The following is a 9,979-nucleotide window of genomic DNA, read 5'->3' as shown; positions in this document are numbered from 1 at the left end:
TAATAGGAAGTAATAAGGAAAGAGAGGTTTCACATATAGATATATTATCATTGACATGTTTTATGATTGGGAGAACTCATTAAAATATGACATGCTAAAGAGTTGAGGTTGGACAAGGAAGACAACATAATGAGTTATGTTTTCTTATATCTAAGATAAAGTATGTTGTCATGGATCCTCTACCGTGTTGAGCTTGCCTTTCCCCCTCATGCTAGCCAAATTCTCAGCACTAAGTAGAAATACTACTTGTGCCTCCAAATGCCCTTAACCAGTTTTGCCATGAGAGTCCACCATATCTACCTATGGATTGAGTAAGATCCTTCAAGTAAGTTGTCATAGGTGCAAGCAATAAAAATTGCTCTCTAAATATGCATGATTTATTAGTGCGGAGAAAATAAACTTTGTACGAACTTGTTGTGGATGCAATAAAAGCGACGGACTGCATAATAAAGGTTCACATACAAGGGGCAATATAAAGTGACGTTCTTTTGCATTAAGATTTTGTGCATCAACCCTAAACGCGCATGACAACCTCTACTTCCCTCTGCGAAGGGCCTATCTTTTATTATTATCCTCTACCTTATGCAAGAGTCATGGTGATCTTCACCTTTCCATTTTTATTTTATCCTTTGGCAAGCTCAGCATGTTGGAAAGAACATGATATATATATCTAATTGGATGTGGGGGAGCATGAAATATTATTGTTGACATTACCCTTGAGGTAAAAGGTTGTGGGGCAAAACTATAAGCCCCTATCTTTCTCTGTGTCCGGTTGAAACTCCGTAACCACAAGTATTGCGTGAGTGTTAGCAATTATGAAGGACTAAGTGATAGTTGAGTATGTGGACTTGCTCTTAAGCTCTGACATAGACTCTTTCTGATGTTATGATAAATTGCAATTGTTTCAATGACTGAGGGTATAATTTGTTGGTGCTCAATAAGATTTCTGATTCATACTTTGGCTTTGTGAGAAGATCATCACTAGAACATGAGTAATCATATGACAAAATTTATATATGTTGCTGTTATGAAATAATCATGATGCCTTCATGTCCGTATTTTATTTTTATCGACGCCTCTACCTCTAAACATGAGGACATATTTATTGTTATTGGCTTTTCGCTTGAGGACAAGCGAGGTCTAAGCTTGGGGGAGTTGATACGTCCATTTTGCATCATGCTTTTATGTCAATATTTATTGCATTATGGGCTGTTATTTCACGTTATGTCACAATACTTATGGCTATTCTCTCTTATTTTACAAGGTTTACATGAAGAGGGAGAATGCCGCCAGCTGGAATTCTGGGCAAGAAAAGGAGCAAATATTGAAGGACTATTCTGCGCAACTCCAAAAGTCCTGAAACTCCATGGAATGCCTTAAAATAAATAAAGAAAAATCGTCGCCAAAGATGATGGCTAGGGGGCCCACACCCTGCTCACGAGGGTGGGGGGCGCCCCCTGGGCGCGCCCCCTACCTCGTGGGCCCCCTGGTGGCTCTCCGATGTCCATCTTCTCCCATATGAAGTCTTTCGATGAGAAAAAAATAGGAGAGAACCTTTCGGGACGAGACTCCGCCACCACGAGGCGGAACCTTGGCGGAACCAATCTAGGGCTCTGGCAGAGCTGTTCTGCCGGGGACACTTCCCTTTGGGAGGGGGAAATCATCACCGTCGTCATCACCTACGCTCCTCTCATCGGGAGAGGGCAATCTCCATCAACATCTTCACCAACACCATCTCATCTCCAAACCCTAGTTCATCTCTTGTATCCAATTCTTGTCTCCAAGTCCGGGATTGGTGCTAGTAGGTTGCTAGTAGTGTTGATTACTCCTTGTAGTTGATGCTAGTTGGTTTATTTGGTGGAAGATCATATGTTTAGATCCTTTATGCACATTATTACCCCTCTGATTATGAACATGAATATGCTCTGTGAGTAGTTACGTTTGTTCCTGAGGACAAGGGAGAAGTCTTGCTATTAGTGGTCATGTGAATTTGGTATTCGTTCGATATTTTGATTAGATGTATGTTGTCTAACCTCCAGTGGTGTTATGTGAACGTCGACTACATAACACTTCACCATTATTTGGGCCTAGAGGAAGGCATTGGGAAGTAATAAGTAGATGATGGGTTGCTAGAGTGACAGAAGCTTAAACCCTAGTTTATGCGTTGCTTCGTAAGGGTCTGATTTGGATCCATATGTTTCATGCTATGGTTAGGTTTACCTTAATACTTTTGTTGTAGTTTCGGATGCTTGCAATAGAGGTTAATCATAAGTGGGATGCTTGTCCAAGTAAGGGCAGTACCCAAGCACCGGTCCACCCACATATCAAATTATCAAAGTACCGAACGCGAATCATATGAGCGTGATGAAAACTAGTTTGACGATATTCCCATGTGTCCTCTGGAGCGCTTTTCCTATTATAAGAGTTTGTCTAGGCTTGTCCTTTGCTACAAAAAGGATTGGGCCACCTTGCTGCACTTTATTTACTTTTGTTACTTGTTGCTCGTTACAATTTATCCTATCACAAAACTATCTGTTACCACTTATTTTAGTACTTGCAGAGAATACCTTGCTGAAAACCGCTTATCATTTCCTTCTGCTCCTCGTTGGGTTCGACACTCTTACTTATCGAAAGGACTACGATAGATCCCCTATACTTGTGGGTCATCATTCCCCGACGGCCGTGGCACCAATCTCCACACCTTGCTGTACTCGAAGTTGTTGAGTTCTTCATGCATGGCATTGAGCCAATCCTAATCTTCGAGCGCCTCATAGACCTTTTGGGGTTCAACACAAGAGACAAACCCGTGATGTTCACAATAGTTTGCTAATTGTCTGCGAGTGCTTACCCTCTTTCTTAGGCTTCCAACCACATTCTACATGAGATGCCCTTTGGTGGTAAGCTTGGAAGCAATCTTCGCGGAACGGCGCTCTATTTCCTCCTCAGATGTGGAAGGAGGAGGATCAACTTGAGTATCTTGAGCGCCGTATTGAGCTAGTTCGAGATCTTGAGCTTGCTCTTGATCGTGAACTTGCTCGAGGGGGAGAACTTGACCTTGGGCATCATTTGGTGGTTCACCACCATCTCAAGGTTGATCTTGACCTTGGTCTTGTTCATGAGGTTGAGGACCTTCACTTTGTTCTTCGGAAGGGTGTGGGTCTTGGGGAGGTGATGGCTCCACTTGAGTGGAGCATTGTCCATCTCCTTCGGCCACAAGGGGTTCCTCAATGGGTAGAATATGACCAATACCCATTCTTCTTATGGCTTGGGGAGGAATTTCATCACCTATATCACAAGTACCACTTTGCTCCACTTGGGAGCCGTTATTTTCGTCAAACTCCACGTTACACGTCTCCTCAATGAGTCTGGTGGACTTGTTGAGGACACGGTAAGCATGAGAGTTTGTAGCATAACCAACAAATATGCCCTCATAAGCTCTAGCCTCAAATTTAGACAAACGAACACCTTTCTTGAGAATGAAACACTTACACCCGAACACCCAGAAGTACTTGAGATTGGGCTTGTTACCGGTGAGTATTTCATAAGGAGTCTTGTTCAAGCCCTTGCGGAGATAGAGCCGATTGGATGCATGACATGCTGTGTTGATGGCTTCGGCTCAAAAGTTGTATGGAGACTTGAAATCCGCCATCATGGTCCTTGCCGCATCCATCAATGTCTGGTTCTTCCTCTCTACAACACCATTTTGTTGAGGGGTATATGGTGCAGCATATTGATGGTTGATCCCCTCATCACTAAGAAACTCATCCAAGGTGTAGTTCTTGAATTCGGTGCCGTTGTCACTTCTTATTGTCAAGATCTTTGCATTATGTTGACGTTGAGCTTCATTTGCAAAGTCAATGATGGTTTGTTGAGTCTCACTCTTCCTCTTGAAGAAATATACCCAAGTGTATCTTGAATAATCATCCACAATCACCAAGCAATACTTTCTACCTCCAAGACTATCAAACGATGGTGGCCCAAAGAGATCCATGTGAAGGAGCTCCAAGGGTCTCTTTGAGTAGATGATAGTCGTGGGAGGATGAGCCGTCTCATGAAGCTTTCCTTCAATACAAGCACTGCAAGCACGATCTTTGGCAAAACTAACATTTGTTAGTCCACGGACATGGTCCCCCTTGAGAAGACTTTGCGAAGATCTCATATTGACGTGGGCTAAACGGCGATGCCAAAGCCGTCCCACGTCAACTTTAGCCATTAGGCATGTCGCGGTCTTAGTGGGTCGCTCCGAAAAGTTAATCACATAGAGACCGTTCTCGACATGCCCAACAAAGGCTACTTTAAGAGTCTTTCTCCACAAGAGGGCCACGATATCAACATCAAAGAAAGTGGCAAAGCCCATAAGTGCAAGTTGACGAACGGAAAGTAAATTGTATGCAAGGGACTCAACAAGCATGACTTTCTCGATCGTTAGATCATGAGAAACGACAACCTTGCCAAGACCCAATACCTTAGAATGTGAGGCATCACCCCACTCGACATTGGTGGGCATAGATGGAATCTTTTGCACGTCCACCACCAAGTCCTTGCTCCCGGTCATATGATTTGTTTCTCCACTATCGAGCAACCGTGACCCCCCACCGGAAGCAAACACCTACAAGAGATCAATGGTTGGTTTTAGGTACCCATTTAGTAATGGGTCCTTTGATGTTAGTAACAAGTGTCTTAGGAACCCAAATAGACCATTCAATGTACTCATAAGGAGAACCAACAAATTTAGCATAAACATGCGCATCACTAGCATGACACAACACATATGACGGGTTAAAGTCGCCGGCTTTGTTGGAGGAGATGGTTTTGCCCTTTTTGACATCAACACCCTTCACATTTTCCTTCTTCTCCTTAGGAGCACCCTCTCCCTCTTTCACAAAAGTTTGCTTGAGAGGAGGAGGCCATTTGGTCTTGTCGTTCTTCTTCTTGTTCTTGGACTTGGGTGCAAACCCAATTCCCTTCTTGGCCACAACTTCCTTTCGATTGCTCAAAAGGTCGTTGAGGTTCTTCTCACCTTGAATGCATGTCACAAGGCCTTTCTGAAGTTGATCCTTCAACTTGGCATTCTCCTCCACAAGATGCACATGCTCACAACATCGGTTAGTAGCATATGCATTATCAATTAATACCATATGAGGAAAGGTGGCCTTTTCCTTGGTTAGCTTAACTTGGAGTTGAGCATGAGACTCCTTGAGGTTAGCGTGAGCACCCTTCAAGACCTTGTGGGCCTTGTCAAGTATATCAAACTCCTCCTGGAGTCTAGCATGATCAACCCCAAGTTTAGCCTTCTCGGAAGTTAGCACACAAGACACAACAAGAGCATGATCAAGATCTTTCTTTAACTGAGCATGGTCATCGTTGTATGACTCCTCAAGAGTCAAACGATGACCACGCTCTTCCTCAAGAGCATTAGAGAGATCTGATATCTCATCGGCATAGTCACGACTATGACCTTCCATCTTAGAGATGGTTTCTTCGTGAGCCTCAATCATGTCATTGGCTTCACCAAGTTGTTCCAAGAGAGCAACAAAGTGCTTCTTGGATTTGCCCTTGAGCTTACTCATAAAAGACTCAAATTCATTCACATCCTCATTAGACCCGTCATGTTCATCAATGCAACCCTCCAAAGAGGGATAGTAATGATGGTGGTTTTGATGTTGGGGGTTACCTTGTTAGAGGCTTTAGCCATGAGGCACTTGGCGGTGATGTTCTCATTGGGTGAATCAAAGAGAGACACCCAGGGAGTGGTAGCAATGGAAACGGAGGCCATGACCATTGCTTCTCCATTTTCATCATCATCGTCATCCTCATGGTATTCTTCTTGAACCACCAACCCGCGAGTAGGAGTCTTCTTGGTGAAGTTGTTCTTGTTTGGGAAGGACTTGGCTTTGTCTTTTTGGATGAACTTGCCACCATTGTCTTTCCGCTTCTCGTAAGGATAATCCCCAACGAAATGGCTCACATTGCCACAGTTGAAACAAGTTCTAACACGTTGCTTGCCCTTGAAGCCACTTGAGTTGTTCTTGTTGAAGTTGGGTCTTGAATTCTTCTTGCTCCAAAATTGTCTTTAAGCAAGAGCCATGTTCTCATGATAATCATATTTCGTATCTTCGGGGTTGCTCTCCTCATCCTCCTCTTCTTCCTCTTCTTCCACAATAACCTTGGCCTTCAAGGCAAGGTTGGGCTTCTTTGCCCTTTGAGAACAGAGCACCGCATTGTCGGCGGTCTTGTCCAAGATGCTCATTGCAACGAACTCATCCAACACTTCACTTGAGGTCATGGATTGGAAGTCCGGTCTTTGACGAATGACGGAGGACATGGCCTTGTTGTAGGGCATCATGGCCTTGAGGAACTTGCGCTTGATCCAATTGTCATCCGTGTCCTTGCTCCCATGATCTCGGAGTGAGACCGCGAGTTTGGTCACTCTTCGGAAGAGCTCACGAGGTTCTTCATCTTCTTTCATTGCAAACTCATCGGCTTCATCTTGCACCACTTCATAGTTGGAGCGTTGAATGCTAGCACTTCCTTGATAGAGAGACACAACGCATTGCCATGCGTCTTTGGCCATGGCATGGGGTCGAAGATGAGGGAGATCTTCGGGAAGAATTGCATCTTGGATGATTAAGAGAGCACTCTCATTGAATTGATTATCCACCACTTCTCTCGGGGTGAAGTTGCTTCGGTCATGTGGATAGAAACCTTCTTCAATGATTCTCCAAAGGTTAGTATTCACATGATTTAAATGACGCTTGAAGCGATACACCCAAGAATCAAAATCCTCATTTTTCACAATCTTAGGAGGAGGACCGGCATGATTTAAATGAGTAGAGGGAATCGGTCCTCCATAAGTTGGAGGTTCCACATGGGCGAAGATGCCGGTGCCATTTCTACCACTAGTAGAAGGACCCTTCTCACTATTAGCTTCCCCCTTGTCGGAGTTAGCATCCGTCACCTTGTTAGCGGGATCACCTACTTTCAACGGCGAGGTAGGTAGTTTAAGTCCTTCTAGGAATTTATTAAAACATGCTTTCAACCATAGTTTTCATGGAGGTTTTCAATGTGTCCAAGGCTACATTGAATTCCTCATGGGACACCGCGGTTTCCCCATTACCCGTAGACGAGATCGGATTCACACCAGAGTGCTCCTCCTCCCCACCGTCTATGGTGTCAACCATACTCTTCGGACGGCAAAGTCCTTAATAAAGAGACGAGGCTCTGATACCAATTGAAAGGATCGATATAGTTGACTAGGGGGGGGGGGTGAATAGGCAACTAACAATTTTTAAACTTTTCTTTACCAAATTAAACTTTGCAACAGGATAGGTTGCCTAGATATGCAACTATGTGAGCAACCTATATGATGCAATAACAACGAGCACAAAAGAAAGCAAGGGATACAACACAAATAAACTTGCACAAGTAAAGGCACGAGATAACCAAGAGTGGAGCCGGTGGAGACGAGGATGTGTTACCGAAGTTCCTTCCTTTTAAAGGGAAGTACGTCTCCGTTAGAGCGGTGTGGAGGCACAATGCTCCCCTAGAAGCCACCAGGGCCACCGTATTCTCCTCACGCCCTCACACAATGCGAGATGCCGTGATTCCACTATTGGTGCCCTTGAAGGCGGCAACCGAACCTTTACAAACAAGGTTGGGGCAATCTCCACAACTTAATTGGAGGCTCCCAACAACACCACGAAGCTTCACCACAGTGGACTATGGCTCCGAGGTGACCTCAACCGTCTAGGGTGCTCAAACACCCAAGAGTAACAAGATCCGCTAGGGATTAGTGGGGGGAATCAAATTTCTCTTGGTGGAAGTGTAGATCGGGGCCTTCTCAATCAATCTCGAGCAAATCAACAAGTTTGATTGGCTAGGGAGAGAGATCGGGCGAAAATGGAGCTTGGAGCAACAATGGAGCTTTTGGGGGAAGAGGTAGGTCAACATTGGGGAAGAAGACCTCTTTATATAGTGGGGGGAACAATCCAACCGTTACCCCCCAAGCAGCCACGCACAGAGCGGTACTACCGCTTGGGCAGGGCGGTACTACCGCTGGGCAGCGGTACTACCGTTCCCTCCCAGCGGTACTGCCGTGCTCACGAGGGTAGCAGGGACCTGGGCCCAGAGCGGTACTACCGCGGGAGTACGGGCGGTACTACCGCTTGGAGCGGTACTACCGCTGCTACTGCCGCTACTAGTACCGCAAAACCCGACACAAAAACAGGGGTCTCGAGTCGAGGCGTTAGTAGCCCGGAACCACAATGGTACTATGGCCGAAGACAGCAAGCGGTACTACCACTTGGGGAGCGGTACTACTGCTTGACGTGCTTCGGCGGTACTACCGCTGAGGATCGTGGTACTACCGCTGGGATAGGTCAAGGTAGGCAAGGAGACGAAAGGTAGCTCCAATGAAGCGGAAAGGAACGTCGGGTGTGATAAGGATGTGTACGTGTTGATTCCACTCTAGCCTTACCAAAGAGGATCCCCTCTTGATAGTACGGTGACTCCTACGAAACTAGTCCACCAACAGAGAAACGAAGGAGCTACACTGTCTTGAATAAAAACACCGAGGGGATGGAATCGTCTTGTGCCAAAGGATGAATCTCTGAAAATCTCAACGCACACGATTAGTCCGCAAAAGCATTGTCATCAATCACCAAAACACCGAGGGGATGGAACGAGTAAAGAGATTTTCCGGTAACGAAATTGAACTAGGTATGAAGATATTGACGACCGAATCTCGGGCAAGTAACATACCGATGACAAAGGGAACAACGTATGTTGTTATGCGGTTTGATCGATAAAGATCTTAATAGAATATGTAGGAGCCAATGTGAGCATCCAGGTTCCGCTATTGGTTATTGATCGGAGATGTGTCTCGATCATGTCTACATAGTTCTCGAACACGTAGGGTCCGCACGCTTAACGTTTGATGACAATTTGTATTATGATTTATGTGTTTTTGATGACCGAAGTTTGTTTGGAGCCCCGGATGAGATCACGGACATGACGGGGAGTCTCGAAATGGTCGAGAGGTAAAGATTGATATATTGGAAGGTTATGTTCGGACACCGGAAAAGTTTCGGAGAGGTTCGGACATTTTTCAGAGTACAAGGAGGTTACCGGAACCCCCCCGGGGGACTATTGGGCCTTCGTGGGCCTTAGTTGAAGAGAGGAGGCGGCAGCCAGGTGGAGGCGCCCCCTAGCCCAAACCGAATTGGACTAGGGGTGGGGGGCGCGGTGTAACGCCCCGGATTCGATGCGCCAGGTGTTTGTCAGGTATTCACCGTCGTTGCCATGTCATTTGCTTGCGTGTTGCACTTTGCCATGTCATCATATGCATTTCATATCATGTCATCATGTGCATTGCATTCGCATACGTGTTCGTCTCATGCATCCGAGCCTTTTCCCCGTTGTCCGTTTTGCAATCCGGCACTCCTATGTCATCCGGCGTCCCTTTCTTCTCTCCTGTTGTGAGCGGGTATTAAACTTTCTCGGAATGGCCCGAGGTTTGTCAAGCGGCCTTGGTATAGCACCGGTAGACCGCCTGTCAAGTTTCGTGCCATTTGGAGGTCGTTTGACACTCCAACGGTTAACCGGGTAACCGCAAAGCCCTCTTTGAGTTGCAGCCCAACACCCCTTGCAAAGTGGCCCAAAACCCACCTAACTCCCCTTCATGCTCTCGGTCGTTCGATCACGATCGCGTGGCCGAAAACCGCTCCTTATTTGGACTCTCCTAGCTCCCTCTACCTATAAATAGGTGTCTCCCCCCGAATTTTCGCGCAGATGAACCCTAGCCTCTTCCCCTGCGCGCCGCCGGACATGTCCGCCCGGCGGCCGGACACGTCCACCGCCGCCTCCACGTCCCCCGGACCAATCCGGGGACGCCATGTCACCTCCGCCGCCGCCCGCAGCCAACGGCCTCGCGCCACGTGTCGCTGCCGCCTCCACCCATCGCGCCGGCCCGCCAGGCCCG

The sequence above is a fragment of the Triticum dicoccoides genome, chromosome 3B, assembly GCF_002162155.2.
Source record: "Triticum dicoccoides isolate Atlit2015 ecotype Zavitan chromosome 3B, WEW_v2.0, whole genome shotgun sequence".
Taxonomy (NCBI): domain Eukaryota; kingdom Viridiplantae; phylum Streptophyta; class Magnoliopsida; order Poales; family Poaceae; genus Triticum; species Triticum dicoccoides.
The sequence above is the reverse complement of the archived record's forward strand: the minus strand, read 5'-3'. Positions refer to the sequence as shown.